Source organism: Pseudophryne corroboree, chromosome 11, assembly GCF_028390025.1.
Source record: "Pseudophryne corroboree isolate aPseCor3 chromosome 11, aPseCor3.hap2, whole genome shotgun sequence".
NCBI lineage: Eukaryota > Metazoa > Chordata > Amphibia > Anura > Myobatrachidae > Pseudophryne > Pseudophryne corroboree.
Window position 1 is genome coordinate 266,926,314 of NC_086454.1, and position 17,355 is coordinate 266,943,668.

Here is a 17,355-nt window from a genome sequence, read left to right on the forward strand (position 1 = left end):
CCGGCCACCAAACACCCCCTCCCCTGATTATGTAGACTTCTGATAGCATTTAAAAAAAATGTATTTCTCCTACTCAGGAGGTACATGTAATCAGGTCACTGGCTGGGTTCCGGTATGAAAGGTCGACCATGTTATGGTCGACAGTCATTAGGTCGACCACTATTGTTCGACATTGACATGGTCGACATGGACACATGATCGACACATTAAAATGGTCGACACATGATAAGGTCGAGATGAGTTTTTTAACTTTTTTTGGTGTCGTTTTTTGCGTAAAGTGACTGGGAACCCCAATTAGTGCACCGCGTCCCCTCGCATGGCTCGCTTCGCTCGCCATGCTTCGGGCATGGTGCCTTCGCTCCGCTACCGCTTCGCTCGGCACAGATTACCAATCCGATCGTAGTCCACGTGGATCGTAAAGTATGGAAAAGTTCCCCAAAAGAAAAAAAAAGTTAAAAAACTCATGTCGACCTTTTCATGTGTCGACCATTTTCATGTGTCGACCATGTGTCCATGTCGACCAATAGTGGTCGACCTAATGATTGTCGACCATAACATGGTCGACCATGTGAACGGATACCCACTGGCTGCAGGTGGATTGCGGGCCACAGGTTGTGCACGCTACATGTAAGAGATGGATGCACATTGTATGTATACTGTAGCTCCCAGCCAATCATGCCCCTGGAGCGGGATCTCTTTTCCATCCACCTTGCCTCTATGTAAGGCGTTCATGTGAATGAAGCAGTTATGGTGGTGTCTACTGTACATAAATGTGTAAGTGTGTGTGTGTGTGTGTGTGTGTGTGTGTGTGTGTGTGTGTGTGTGTGTGTGTGTATGACTGGTGCACCTGGCGGCCTGCCTTCGCACATAACAGGCCATCTTATCCAGATCATGCTTGGAACCTACAGCAAGTATTGTGTGTGCTCTCTGTCTCTCGCAGCCGGAGAGGAACCTATTAAGTGGAGTGTTGAAATGTTAAGCTGACACGGTGTTTGTGTTCAAGTGCAGCTGTACAATTCTCTCAATTGGAAGAGGTCGAATGCTTGAGAGGATTGTTATCGTTTTCAAGACAAAACCCATTACTTTCACACTAGGAGGAGAGTGCACTATTTTCATCTGCAAGCATTCAGTAGTAAGTGAATACATGAGGTCTGTTTGTGTATGGGATAATGCACTGCCTATTGTTTATGATATGAATGTATAGGCATTACCATAGTGATCTGTGCCTAATACCACTTTCACACAGAAAAGTCCCTAAATCCCGGCTTTTACCCAGCACTAATTTTGTCGCTCTCAGCCAGACCCCCCCCTTTCACGAAAAGCAATTTACCCGGTGAAGCAGTTCTACCCGGTAATTTGTCGATCCACCCGGGTACTTCTCCTGTGTGAAAAGGTCAACCTGGGTCTGGTAAATACAGGCTTGAAGACCCGACAATTATGACCCGTGTTGACCCTTTAACACAGAAAAGGACCCATGTTGATCTGCAAATTAACGGGTAAATGTGCTTGACGTGGTAAATTGCTTTTCTGTGTGAAAGGGTATATTTATGAAGTCAGCAGTAATTATTAATATGTATTGCCACTTAACACAACAATACAGATTTTAGTAGCACCGAATTTATCAATACTCAAGTGCCTTTCTGAGCCCCAGCGAAAGCCCCGCAAATCTCTGATTTAGCTGGTGTTAACATTTCATTGAGAAATCAGTGAAATATGGTGACAACACTGGACAAAGGGCTCTTTACAGTTCAATAAACAGACCCCTTATGAGAAGTGTCGAAAAAGTGTCATTCCTTTTTATCGCCGCTTATTATGGACGGCCCGTAAATTTATTGTTTGAAAAATAAATAGAACCATTTAAAAAAAAAAAAAATCCCTTAGTATCATATATTGTATATATACCACATTTCCTATCCAGCCTCCAGAAGATTCCTGGGAGGGGAGCAGCGTGGTGCTATGAATCATGTAATCATGCAGCCACCCAAGTGCATAGCCAGCACTTTGTGGGCACCATAGCAAAATTTTGAAGGGACCTCTGACCCAATGCTTCTAGCGAGACACCTCTTAATTTTATGCCCCATGATAGTGCCCTAGTTAACGTTATGCCACATAGTAGTGCCCTAGTTTACATTATGTCACATTGTAAGGCAGCCAATATACATTATGCAACACATTACCCCCACTTCACATTATGATATTCAGTGTCCCCAGTTCATATTATGCCACACTATACAATACTGCCACTACTTCATACAGTGCCACATTACAGTGCCCAAGTTTATATTATGTAACATTATAATGCCCTCCAGCTCATTTTATACCACATTAATAATGAGCAGGTTCAGGGGCATAACTAGATATATTGTAGGCCCCAAGTCAAAAGTTTGTAAAGTCCCCTATGTATTACCCAATGGTGAAAAATGTATATAACACATGTAACTGTGACAGGGAAGGTGGGCCCCTCTCAGCTCTGGGCCCCATAGCAGCTACACTGCCTGCACCTATGGTAGCTACAACCTTGAATATAACCCATGTAGCTGTGACAGGGAAGGTGGGCCCCTCTCAACTCTGGGCCCCATAGCAGCTGCACTCCCTGCACCTATGGTAGCTACAACCTTGCACCCGCCCCTTCGTGTGATGCACGGGATGCAGGAGGGTGTCCCACTCTCCCAAGAGCCCTGCGTTGAGATTCCATAGTAAGCAACTATGATATATTGAGGTATTATAGAAAATTTCAATCCCTGCCATGAATTATCTCAGTGAATTGAAGGGAATTGTATTCTGCTGTAGAGTTATCTATATTAAAACAAAACAGGGACATAAACTTGCACGTACACACCAACACATTACCCCAAAATGGTCACAGAAAGATTGAGCAAGAATCAATTAAACGAGTTAATGAGTGAAGAATTCTACACCTGAGATTTAAACATTTTGGGCCATTTACCATGTTTAAAAAGGAGCAGTAATTAGGGTCTAATCACTTTCCTTGTTTCTGTGATGTGTGTGCCTCATAATGATAAATGGGCCATTTGTAAATTATATCATGAAGATTCTAACAACCTGCGACTCTCCATGACTTTGAGTGAGTGTAGAGCGCTGGGAGACGGGGCTGCTACACACTGACTGCCAGATGAGTCCATTAGTTTATTAGGGACTTTAATAAAATGACTAACAAGGGTTTGATAAAATACTGCTCACTATCTGGGCTTATAGCATTTACTCTTTGGCAGTGAGAGGAGGTAGAAAAACTGCATCGCAGGTCATCACTTCTACCATGAAAAGGTTATCACACTCAGCTGACCCTGTGTGTGCTGTGATAATGGGAGCCCGGAAATGTACAGTGCATTATGGGAATACCCCAGAACCCATTGCTTTGGTACATAAACAGCATATTCCTGAGCTGGGCTAGCTTGCGTGATAAGCCAGTAAGTGACTTAAGTCACACAGTCTTGATTTTATGTGCTGCCTTTACATAAAAAAGTAATTAGTAAAATGAAAAGTAAATGGCATACATTACGTTACTGTTTAATTATTGTTTCTGAAGGTAAATTACACATACATGTGCATTACAGGGCCGGTTCTAGCCCTTTTGGCACCCCGGGTGGAATAGGGCGTGGCTTCATACGGGGGCATGGTCAGTTACGCCCCCTGTAGAGTTGTGCCCCCATTTGTGCCCCCTGTAGGAGTAGCGCCGCTTAGACAAAACATTTTTTATACTATCCCCATTCCTGATTCCCGACCGCTGCAGACCTCCGCCGGCGCCGCTCCTCTCCTCGGAACTATGGGAGAGACGTCATGACATCTCTCCCATAGCACAGCATAGATAGACACTAGAGGTCAATTATGACCCCTAGCGTCTGTGTCAGTCCCACAATGTTGTGCGGTGCACGATGACGTCATCGCGTACCGCACAGCAAAGGTCCTCTCCACGAAGGGAAACTAGATGGGTAGCGTCTAGTTCCCTTCACAGCAGGGGGCACAGTAGCGGATCTTGCCATGGTGCGGCGCCCTCCGGAAGACGGCGCCCCGGGCAAAAGTCCTGCTTGCCCGTGGCAAGATCCGCTACTGGTGCATTACTGATAATATATGATATTTATTTGATTTGACTGAATGTTTTTTTCTCTTTAAGGCGATATGAGATTGTAGATGAGGATCATTTTTTTTTTATTACTGTACCCAGGGGCGAATTTAGGGATCAGGTCGTCCCCCATCCTGTCACTGCACCCCTCATTTTGAAGACAGTTATGATGCTTGCAGACTTTCAAATCAGCCCTACCTCACCACGATTTACTGACCAATGCCCCTGCCAGAAACTTACAATATATTAAAATAAGTTGTAATGTAAAAAAAAAAAAAAAAGAGAATCACCTGACCTCATCTGGCCGGTTCCTGTGCTAAACATCAAAAGCATCTCAGATGTGTATATTATTCACAAAATAAAATAATAGTATTTTGCCAATTGCCTATCTGGGTAAATGGTAATATTGCGTTGTAACCATACCATACAGAAGATGTGCCAAGATGCAGCACATATACTGGCAGATGCGTTGGCGTTCCTATAATGTGTGCGGTAAACACAGGCCCCTGGGTCCAGGGGGCCCACACCGCAAACACTATACCCATTTTTAAATACTTACCTCTCCGGAGTTCAGCGTCAGGCACTGCAGCCGCTGCGAAAATCACAACCAAAATGGCCACGGCGCATGCCCAGTAGTGAAATTAGTCTCCGGAAAAATGGCAGGCACCATGTTTCCGGAGACATGTGCATACACAGTAGACTCCTGCACAATGCCGGAGTCTGCTGCACCATGGAGAGGAGGGGACTCACCCGGAGTCTGCGCACGGGTCCCATCCTCAGTTGACACACCCCTGGGCAGATGCATACAGGGCCGGCTCTACCATTAGGCAGCTTTAGGCGGCTGCCTAGGGGCACCGGCTCTTGGAGGGCGCCACTAAATTCATCTAGCAAAAAAACTGAAGGATGATTCTGTGTGCGGCCTCCTCCTTACACTGCGCTGGCTGCTGCTGCAGGTCTAATTAGGTGCAGCCGTCACTATCAGGCTGTACCACAGAGTGCCTCAGCGCTTCCTCCGTGCTAACAAGTGTAACATCATGTCATATGAAGGCACATAGAAGGCGGATGTAACTATGGCTCCCCAAGGGGTGCCCCCACGGCCGCTGCTCATAGTCCTGATGCAGACCCCTGGATCCCAACTCTCCAGCAGCAAGCAGCACCTGACTACATGTCTGCACCTGCAGCATCGCTGTAATGCGGCTGCCGCCTGTAAGATGAGCCTTACCAATTATGAGGGAAAACAAGGAAACAACTATTAGGTAAGTAACCCATGGGGGTTTCTGCAGAACCACAGACAGTACACATCTTACAGACTGGTGGGTGGGTTGCTCTTGTAAACAGCATAATAGGGAAACACAGGCACTGGGGTACAATACAGTACATATGGAGGGGGGGGGGGGGGAGTAATTAACTTACAGAGGGGGGATGGAACACAATAAGGAGCATACAAATATAATATATGTATATAATACTGTATGTATGTATACACATACAATTAAATTTCCCACCAGACCCCATATACAGATGCAGTGTATACAAGATAGATAGACAGACAGATAGCGTATTCCAGCACTCAGCAAAAAAAATTTAATTGGCCTCAGTATCCTATACAATTGCCAACATGCCAGCTAGCATGTATACATAGGTAGAAAGAACGGTCATCACTCAAGGATTTAAAAGTAAAAGTACTGCATACTGTGAACAAAGTCACAAAAATATACTTTTTCACTTTAAAAGTCCATGAGTGTTGTTTCTTCTTTCTGTATATGTATAATAAATAATGCAACATACCCAAGTCCATCTAGTGGCTACCTGCATCTTCCGCCTGAAAGGTGGGGGTGGGGGGTTTGCAGGTTAGGGGGCGCTAGGCTGGAGATTTGCCTAGGGTGCATAGAGACCTTGCACCGGCCCTGGATGCATAGTTTCTAGAGGAACAATATAAGTGTAGGCACATACCTGCTAAAATCATATCCTCACATTAGAAACATTTTCCCAAAGCTTCTCTGCAGCATAGTGTACTCTGTACTTAATGAGGGAGCGCCCCCAGAGAACTCTATTATGGTGATCGCTGTAGACAACATTGACACCAAATGAACGATTGTCTGACAGTGTGTGTGCAGGTCCATTCAATTACACTGTTTCCAAGACTTTCCACATCAAATTAGGCTTTGAAAAGACAATAAATGCATGATATTAATGCCTGTGTGTATGTAATATACGATGTTTCAGAGTAAGATAGTGACTGGTAGGTAGTGATTTCCAGCAGCGTCTTAGTGCATGCATCTGGAACTATAACAAAAGCTGGCAGGCGGCCAGTGAGCGGGGGCCTCATTGTGTTTACACCTGATGCACTAAGGTTCATTGCGCAGAGTTCTGGCAGCAGCATTCCTCCGGTTTTGTTTAGCTTATCATCAACAGACTCTGCTTTTGTGAGTGGACAAGTGATTTCAGTGTGCTAGGCAGCTATAATGGCCTGACTGACAGCTCAGCCAGATAAACACAGGAGAATAACAGACATGGGAACAATCTAGATATTCATGATCTCCACTCGACCGGGTTAAAAGGATTTGCCAGCCAAGGGCACAACACTTCAGGCTAATTTGCTCAACCAAAAAGCACTGCCAAAGTATGACTAGAAAACCGATGACTAACAGCGAGCAGTCACTGTCCAATCCCGAGGCCCGTGTTCTGTTCTCACTCCTGGACACGTAGGGAAGTGTGAACTTATTTTTTATTAAGACAGAAGTAATAAAGTGAGGCAATATTATCTAATGGTAATACCATTAATGCAACCTGAGGATAAAGCAACCTCTACACCAAGTGACTACCGTAACAAGGCGGCAGTGCACCCTGTCCTGGCACGGCCCCCTAAACCAGTGATGTCATACACACACATTATATATATATATATATATATATATATATATATATATATATATATATCGACCTCCACAAGCCGGCACTCCTTGGATTGCTTCCAAATACCTGGCCAGGGTGCTCTCTCTGGGCCTTCCGCCCCTTACATACAACAAGCAATGTATAGAGGCACTCCCGGACTGCAGAATTAGTGAATCAAATGCGGTGATTTATTCAAATAAAATTTATTCAAATAAATCACCGCATTTGATTCACTAATTCTGCAGTCCGGGAGTGCCTCTATACATTGCTTGTTGTATGTATATATATATATATATATATATATATATATATATAAATAGTCAGCAGAGGCTTAGTCTAGGGCTTAGGCTAGCCCTACTGAAGGAATGATGAAAACTTTGCATATCATAGAGGGGCACCAGTACAGGTGCTTTAAGAGAGAAGGGGGCCCATGTGCAGTCTCCGATTGGGACGCCTCCTCTCTGGCGGTGCAGTATACTCTGGCATTGTGCTACAGTCTACTGCACCTGCGCTGGTCTCTGGGAACATGGCGCTCGCACCACATTCTAGGGGACATCTCTATTGCACATGCGCGAATTAACAGAAGCTAGCCATGGCAGCCATTTTCCGAGTGATATTTGCTGCACTGCAGCCAGCGTTGGGCCGATGGAGAGGTGAGTATAATTAAATGGGTGTAGGGTGTGTAGTGTGTGGGCCTCCCTGCACCCCGCACCCATTATAGATACGTCAGCGGGCACCAGCCAGTGCAGGGTGGTGACTGATATGTTTTCTCTGCTGGATGCCTCTCTGAGAACAGACGAGCAGAGGGGGGGGGGGGGGGGGGCAAACAGGCGGGTGGACCATGGCCATCGCCCAGATGGAGAACATAACTCCGCCCCTTTATTAGTGTTATTGAGATGAAAGGGGTTAATGCTTTTATTGGAGTTAATTAAGGTGAAGGTTTTTTTATAATTAGATGTTCATGAATATTAATCAATTGTCAGAAGGACTCTGTTACAGTGCAACATAATTTACTGGCTCTATATATACGGTAAATAATTGTTAATTATAATAACCATAATAATGTATTGCAACATAAAATCGGAATACAGTATCAGAGCTTGGCGAATCCCAGAAATCAGAGACTGCTGCGTTATGCCTTCCGTATTATTGTCTGTCACCAAAATCCCTCGTATACCTCTCTCCTCCCAACCTACAGTGATTGCAGAATAGGGGCTAATCAATAATTCACTACAAAATTGCTATTTCGTTTTTCCACAGAGAAATAAAACAGGAAAAAAAAAAAAGGGTTTCTTTCTCTCTTCTGAGAATTCAGTGCACCGGAAATGATAAATTATAAGTACCTAATTAATGGCAGGCTTTGGCCCTCCGTGCCTATAAAACCTGAGAGTAGGCCATGACATAACCTAAAATGAGAAAAGATGCTCACGAGCGTTCATAGGTGTGTTTAATCCCAATTAGGAATACTGGATAAAAATGACATTTTATCCTCAGAACCTAGTGTGTTTGGAAAAACACAGTAGGACCTTTTATTGAATTGAAGGAGAATGAATAGAAAAAGGATGTGCCCCCCCTTAGATCATTAGCTTAACATTTGTTAATTGCAGACTATGCTTCCACTGACTAGACCCCACCCCCTAGCTACTGCGCATTTGGTACATATCACACAGTTCAACATGTTGCTAACGTACAGGACTTTCTTATATGAGTGATGGGAAGAATGAGGAAACATGTAAAGGCAACCCAATTAAACATGGTAAAAATGGGTTGGGTATGAAATGCCTGCTGTCAGGCTGCTGGCAATCATGAGATCAACAGCAGCATCCCAACAAGGCCCGGAGAGTAGTCTAATCGTCCCCCTACCCTACCCCACCCCTCCATTTTAGATGCCTAACCCTAACCCTGTCCCCCCTCCCTGTAGCCTAACCTTAACCCCCCTAGTGGTGCCGCAACCGAACAACAACCCCCCGTCTCTGCACCCTAAACCTAACTGCCCCCCTCACCGCAGCCTAACCCTAAACCCCCCTAACCCCAGTGGTGCCTAACTGTAACAGCCAATCAGCTTCTAACAGTCATGTGTTTGAAAAAAATAGAGTTTGAAGCTGATTGGCTGGAGCACAATTTATCATACACAAGTTTTCAATAGCTAAATCTCATTGATAAATGGGCCCCTATATAGAGTCAATCATTTTAGCTGCAGGGGCGAGGAAGGCGAGTTGCCATTGCAGCGGCAGTCTAATCCTGCCCCAGAGTCACAGATTTTTGTTTGCAGCCATATCTCCGGTGGTACCGTAAGTGCGGTATATATATATATATATATATATATATATATATATATATAGCTAAACTGACTCACAGTTAATAGGATCAACCCTGATGACCACTAATGTAAAATAAATAATGGAGTAATTTTTCCATATATTCTCTCTTAACAAAGTTCAGTGTAGAACTACTAATAGTAATAATACAAAAGTAACAGTAAAAACTACCCACATTTTTGTCATTTAGGCATCTTCTGAAATAACGTAGAAACCGATCAGGTAACAAGTGCATGAAAACATAAACTGTATATGGTGCACCTGCCCACACTGGATCCTGTAGGAGTTTTTAATATGTATTAGTCCAGCAAAACTAATATTTCTGCGAGGGCTTCATTACTTTTACATTGAGTAACTTACTCATAGATCCCTTGGGCAAGTATTGTAATAAACACCCTTCGGAAAAAGAAATTAATAAAAACAAAACATAAAACAAACGAAAACATAACATGCAATACTGGGCGACTAATTCTATTATACATTCCATGTGAAAATAAAGTTAATTGTTATTATAAAAAAATATATCAAAATGTTTACCGGTACAGTGATACTGACCCCGCAAAAGGTTTTCCACCTGCAATTATCAGTCACAGCCCACACAGTCACACTCACACACCGCACAGTTTGTGACAAGAGGGATCAACCTGGTGACTAACTTCATTTACAAGAAATAACTACAGTTATTCTGGTAAGGCTGCTTAATTCCAACAAAACACTGAACAAGCAAAATTCTCTCCAGAAATAAAAGCAATGTAAATAATGTCACGTTTAACTACACTATATTACACAATAACATAACAATTACTTGCACTGGGTCCACAAGCTTATACAGTACATCGAGGAGACCCTACAACGTGACCCACAGCAGTGATGCTAATCGCATATGTACTAACATATGCGATTAACATCGCAATGCGGTATATGAGGCCTCCCACGATGTTGGCAGTGAGGTCTGCAGGAGTCGGCGGGGGTCTTCGTCACCTCCCAGACCCGGGGGTGATGTTTGCAGGGAGTCCCCGGGCTCCTCCTCCTCCCCCCTGCAGCCAGAAGGACAAATGGCTGTGCTGCGGGGGAGAAGGAGGAGGGGGACCGCACCAGCATCACGGAGACTTACAGGACGGAGGTATGCCGGGAAGTGGAGGTCGTCGTGAGCAGCGTGGGGCGGTGGGATGTGGAGGCAGCGGTTAGAAGCCCATAGGCTTCTATAGGGTATTACCACAAAAAGATGGCAATACCCTCGGCGTCAATGACCTGGCGACCGGGAGTAAGTACATATGAAAATGCGGTAAAAACCCACAAAAGCAGGGGTTTTACCGCATTTTCCCTTTAGTACATCCCCCCCATTAAGCTCACACATCTGTTAGTTACTATTCTAGTGTAGTTACCTCTGCTACGTAAATGAATTGGGGGTCTATTCATAAAGCAGAGAAAGCCCTGTTTTGCGGAAAACAGGGCTTTTCTCTGCTTAGTGCCATTCACAGAGCCAGTTACCGTGGAGAAGATCCAGCAGCACACCCGCTCCGTGCCTTAACCATGGAGTTCAGATTCGCCATCTCAGGAACTTTGGCATGGAAATGACACGGTAGCTCAATGCTTCCCAGCTCTCTGCCAGTCACCCATGCTGGCTTCGCCCCCTGACCTCCTAGCAGCCCCAGGAGCACAGCCGGCGGCGCATGCGTAGAAGGGATCCACTGCTGACTCCAATCACCACAGAGGAGACTGCAGGAAAGGACAGCACCGCCGGAAACCAGGATACTGGATCGCATTGGTAAGGTGAGCATATATGAATTGCTACTTACTAAAGCTATATGTCACATCAAACTGAACAAGTGAAGCTCCCCTGCCTCCGCAGCCTGTCATTCAGTGGGTATAAGTCATAGCAGAGGTGGATTTAGGCCTCATGGGGCCCTAAGCAGGATACCGATTTGGGGCCCCCGCCCTCAAACAATCCATAGAACTATATTTCTGTTCCTGATTTATGCTTCTTACAACATTTGCTGTATTTCCCCTTATATTCTATGACAGTATATTACTTTCCCCCTTCACTGATTGCACCACTTCCACCCACTGACTGCATTTTATAATACCCATTATTACCCTCTTCAGTCAGTGTGACTGTGACTGTGTTGATTATATATCAGTGTCTGTAGCAGGTAGGCCTCCCATCACCTATACACAGTATTACTTAAAATAGAGTATAATAGCATATTCACATACACTATCATCAGTCAGTGCCATGCCCGCCCTGATCCTGTAATAAGGTACACTGCAAGAGCTCATGGTTTTCTCTGTGCGCGTCTCGGCTCCTTTCTGTGCAAGTGATGTCATAAACACGTGTGTCTTGATGGGTCACGCACACAGCACTGCAGGACTGGAGACACACGAGTGCGCTGAATCAGGCACCAAACAGCTGTCTAATCACTGAGAGCCTGCCGGGGATTATTTAGCCAGCCCAGCACTCTGACATTTTCGTCTGAGGTTGCGGTCCACAGGAAATGCCCTTTATACAGCCTTACCGGCGGGCTCCCCTGAGCCCCACGGGGCCCTAAGCAGCTGCTTTGGTTGTCTTGTGGTAAATCCTCAACTGCCAATAGCATTCTGTGGGTATAAGCCATAGTACCCCTTAGGTGCGTAAGTTCATACCAGGCACCAGGAGGCAAAATAGGTGTTGTCCCCTCATTGGCTACGGCTTGCACATGTGCTGACGTTCCAGTGACCTGCCAGTGGTAGATCTAGGGGGGGGGGGGGGGGGGAGATTGCTTATTGCAGCTATTTGTGACAATAAGGAATCTTTATTTTCAGGTGCTGGCTGTAAATGCTAATAAATATAGCCCTGAGGGGTGGGTGGGTTTTCAGCGCTCAGAGAGAGCTGAAGTATTGTTCAATCAGCTTCCGCCTTACATTTTATAGACTGTTTGAAAGATTACAGGAGTGGGTTGTTTGGCACATTATCTCTCTCTAAGCTTTGATAAATAAAAACCTAAAAGTGTTACTATAATAATTAGTGCATTTCCTTAAAATAATTTCTGCTCTACTATCAGATGAGGTGTGTCATGAATAGAAATCCATAAGCAATAATTATAATAATACTGATAATCACAACAATCTAATAAATAAAGACACAGACATAAATCTGGCAGAAAAATTGTTAGCTATTTATTTATTTATTTAAATTTACATTTAAGAGAAAGTATGGTGGCAAAGAAAGGATGGCCGGAATCAGCCAAATCCCCAATGCACAATAACAACCAACAACATGCATTGCAGGCGGATACCGCCCAAGGTGCACGACTCAACGACAACAGCACCAAGGGTATCCACTCACCTTCTAACTTGACTACCCACCCATTTGGGTGATGACACAGTCCCCCGTTACGGGTGGTACAGGCAATTACCAGTCAACGAGGGGAACGCACCCAAAATAACTGATTGAACCCGGACTCGTGAGCTGTCGTTCTTTCCCGCCACAAAATAGCCAACGATCAATCACAAACCAATAAAACTACAAAGGGAGGGAGGACAGGAAGACTGGAAACAGAGAGGCTGTGGCCCAAGCCCTTAAATAAAGTCCAACACAGAAACAACCCCTGCCACTCCATAGGCAAGCTAATTCGTGGGATGTCCCTGCCACTCCATAGGCAGTCTAAGTCATGTGATGTTCCTTCATGCCAGCCCCCATCCTAGAGGTTTAAATTGCCTCATTTCTTATAGCAATCATTCGGTTTCTCTTTCATCATATAATACACAACAGCAGAGCAGTAGCTCACTATATACAGTACACACTGTAACTGTGGTTATCTCACATTCTAAGGGCGGGATTCAATTCTTTTCACCCCTTTCCACACCCATTCTCTTTCTGCCCTCAGGGACGTTGTATCATTATTTCAGCTCGCTACCCCTGGAGTAGCGAGGCACCCAACCCTTTACACAGCTAAACCTGATTACTATGGGCGCAATATGCGCGATAACGGAGATCATTTTAGAAAGCAAATTGGGCGTGATATATCATTTGAATCTCACCCTAAGACTCTTCAGCACATGTACTCTCTAATAGTTAGCCAAGCCTTTGTGTTGGCTGGCAACATCCCCTCTGGAGACTGGCCACATCCCTAAGCATGGGCTTCTACCACTGCATTCCACATCCCTAAGCATGGGCTTCTACCACTGCATTCCACATCCCTAAGCATGGGCTTCTACCACTGCATTCCACATCCCTAAGCATGGGCTTCTACCACTGCATTCCACATCCCTAAGCATGGGCTTCTACCACTGCATTCCACATCCCTAAGCATGGGCTTCTACCACTGCATTCCACATCCCTGAGCATGGGCTTCTACCACTGCATTCCACATCCCTAAGCATGGGCTTCTACCACTGCATTCCACATCCCTAAGCATGGGCTTCTACCACTGCATTCCACATCCCTAAGCATGGGCTTCTACCACTGCATTCCACATCCCTGAGCATGGGCTTCTACCACTGCATTCCACATCCCTAAGCATGGGCTTCTACCACTGCATTCCACATCCCTAAGCATGGGCTTCTACCACTGCATTCCACCTTAGTCTAACATTTTGAAGAAGAAAAAACACGTTTCAGACCTCCCTAATTCTTCCATACATGCTCCTCAGACTAACCTACATTCCACCAGATCTACCTAAAATTATTTAAACATATAAAAACAAAAACAAATCTAAAAAAGAAATTAAAACACTAAAAATTCCTAATTCTTTTCATGCAAAACTGCTGCTATAAGGCTTACCTAATCATTCATTTTATTAACTCAGTAACCTCAAAGTCTGGTCCAGAATTTGAGGAGAAGCCACAGAGGCCAAGAGGGTATGGGCAGCCAAGTTTATGGGGCTCCCTTTTTATATCATTACTTAATGTTTTTATTTCATTTTTTTACATTTTCTTCATTAAATATGTATTAGTTACAGTTTTCTACCAATTGAAAACATGGCTAAGAAATTTCATCTCGGATTACAAATAACATTCGTTAGAATGCAAATCCATTAATATTTTATACTCATATGGAGGAAACATGTTATTTGTGCTAAATTGTAATGGACCGTGTTCTACAGACAGGAACGCTGTGCACTCAGGGGAAATGTGAGCCCGCACTTGTACCTGTTACTTCTTATACTAAATACACTACAGCTCTGTGTAATATTGCAGGCCAGGATAAATAAATAATAATCCATGAATTTGCCTTTCAAATGAGGCAGGAGTTAATATAACTTGTGACGCAAAACCCAGTGAGGTGCACATCTTACATTAGGAAAAGATTACAGTACATTGCGGTATAATAGAATAAACCAATTAAATAGTAGCAAACTTTGAATCTGAGGTTTCTCCTGCTTGCCTATATTGCCAGGCTATCTGGGAGGCTCCCAAATTATGGGGGATCCGCCTGAACCCCCAAGTGAATGGGCCGAACTCTCGCATCAGTTCCACTGTTATACTGTATTTGGTTTTGCATGGCCATTCTGTGGAACCTTCTAAAGAGGACAGGTGGACAGCCATAGCACCCAATCAGATTTTAGCTATCATTTATCAAGGACATTCTATAAATTAAGCGCTACAAGCTAATTGGGTGTTAAGTGCAACTTCTCCATCTGTTCTCTTTAGGAGGTTTAATACCCTTTATCTGTGAACAGAACAGGAGTAGCGGCCATTTTATTCTCCTGTGTGCTGTGGCTGGGGCACAGCTGATGAAATCTGAAGGACAAAGGGCGTATTTATTAACAGACGCCGCCAGCCACCAATAATAAGGACTCTTTATCTCTGCAATTCGCGGCAATAAGGAATCCTTATTCACCTAAATGTATTCTTAATGAGTCGCCGGGACAGGGGCTAATAGCAGACCGTCCCGGTGATCAGTACAAGTAAAGTGATCACATTCGTGATCTCTTTACTTTCTATTTTGGTCAGCTCATGTGCGAGTGGGCAGCAGAGGGCAGGGATCCTCAAGAGAAAGTCTGTGGAGTGTAACCCGTAGGCTACAATGGGCTAACGCCATCTACAGATGGTGTTAGCTGCCAGGGCCAAGCTGACAGCACACACATTAGAAATCTATGGCAGCTGCTGTCAGAAATGGAGGGACCGCAGCAGTCCCTCCATGATACATTGGGTTGATACTTAATATTAGTGTATATTACCCCCACAAAAAGGAGTGTTTTCGAGAGATACAGTATCCTGCAATTATTATTTGATAAGTACGTAGGCCCCCAAATCTCAGCATTAAAGCATGGAAAATATTTAAGGAAAACGTGGAGTGAGGAAGATATTTTGTGGGACAGTTTTGAAAACGTTGATTGTCTATACTGTACAGTAAAAATGGCTCCAGCAGGGTCGAGAATATACAAAAAGCTGGGATCCCTGTAGTGACCTTTGTCCCCCATGTTGTTTGTATAACTGAGAAGGGGGTGGGGGTGTATAACTGAGAAGGGGGTGGGGGGTACTTATTGCACAAGTAAAAATGTGTGTGAAATTCTTTGTTTAACTGTTTATCTTATATGTATTAAAAAAATGTGTGCAATTGCAGATATTAATCATTTCAACTTTTGTATAGAGAACATTTCTAATTTATCATAGTTGAGGTTTAAATTCTGATTACAGTAATAGTCATCTGAGGTTTTTCTAATAATTATCAGCTGTTTGCTGCAGTATAGATTGCAGAGATGTAAATTCCCACACTACAAACAATACAATATATGAAGAATTTAAATCCTAATTTATATTAATATATCATTAACATATTAATAGTTATTGAAATCCAACTGGACAAGAACTCTTGGCTTGTCCAAGCAAATCTACTTACAAGCAGGGGCGTATCTAGAGAGGAGGGGACCCGTGTGCAGTCTCTGGATGTGGGCCCCCTCCTCTACCGTCCCGTAGCCGGCAGCAGCGCTGTTAGTGCTCTGTCTGAGCGCTAGAGACTCTGGCGCAGTGCCAGAGTCTACAGCGCATGCTCAAGGCTCTGGAATAATGGTGCTGCGGCCATTTTTTCGGAGACCTGCGCATGTGCTGTAGACTCTGGCACTGCGCCAGAGTCTCTAGCGCTCAGACAGAGCACTAACAGCGCTGCTGCCGGCTACGGTGACAGGAGAGGAGGGGGCCCACGTACAGACACCAGGAAGGTACAGTAAGTATAGAAGAAATGGGTGCAGTGTGTGTTCTGGACCCCGTGTGTGTGCCAGAGAGAATTGGTGCCCCCCCACCTTCCCCCTATTTTTCCAATAGGGACATCAGGCACATGCATGACAAGATTGATCCCAGAGAAAGCCTGTGCTATGATGTCCTTTTATATATATATATATATATATATATATATATACACACACACACACACACACACACACACACACACACACACACAGTATATAGCTCGTTACTCAGTTACAATACCCTTTATTAAATAACACATTTCACTATACTGCCATATTCAGGAATCAAACCTATAACCTGCCGAATTCTACTCAAACACCCTACCAGGGTGTCATCCTGGCCAATCTACCCATTGGCCAGGATGACACTCGTCAGGGGCGCCGGCAAAGGAGGGGCGCTGCCTGGTGGTGCCACCCGTGGCCAGGGGGTACATTTTTAGAGACAGATCCTGTGTGTGCCTCCCACCGCAGTGACACCCGGCAACATGCAGAGCTGGCAGCAGCATCCACAGTTCCTGGCGGCGGTGTCCGGTGTCCGCACTGAAATCAAGAAACGCTACATAAAACTACAGCTCCCAGCAGCCCTTGAGAGCGCGGGAGCTCCCGGCAGCAAGGGCTGCTGGGAGTTGTAGTTTATGTAGATTTTCTTGATTTTGGTGCGGTGCCGGACACCTGTGGCTGCTACCAGCTCTACATATTGCCGGGCTACCCTGCGAGTGAGGCACTGCCTGGGGTGGCCATCTGATTTGGCTCTCACTGTCCGCACTGCACCACACACCTCAAGCCTCCCGGTCCCTGCGTTGTACTGTCCACCTCCCGCACGGCGCTGTCCTTTGTCCTGGTGAGTAACAGACAGACAAGCACACAAACACACACACCCTCCCTCTCTTTC

The 17,355-nt window shown here is 44.8% G+C and overlaps 1 protein-coding gene across 5 annotated transcripts in view; it reads right to left on the reverse strand.

The window, feature by feature from the left end:
• WWOX (WW domain containing oxidoreductase) overlaps positions 1 to 17,355 on the reverse strand; it is a 1,758,901-nt gene that overhangs the window by 15,944 nt on the left and 1,725,602 nt on the right. The window lies entirely within an intron of this gene.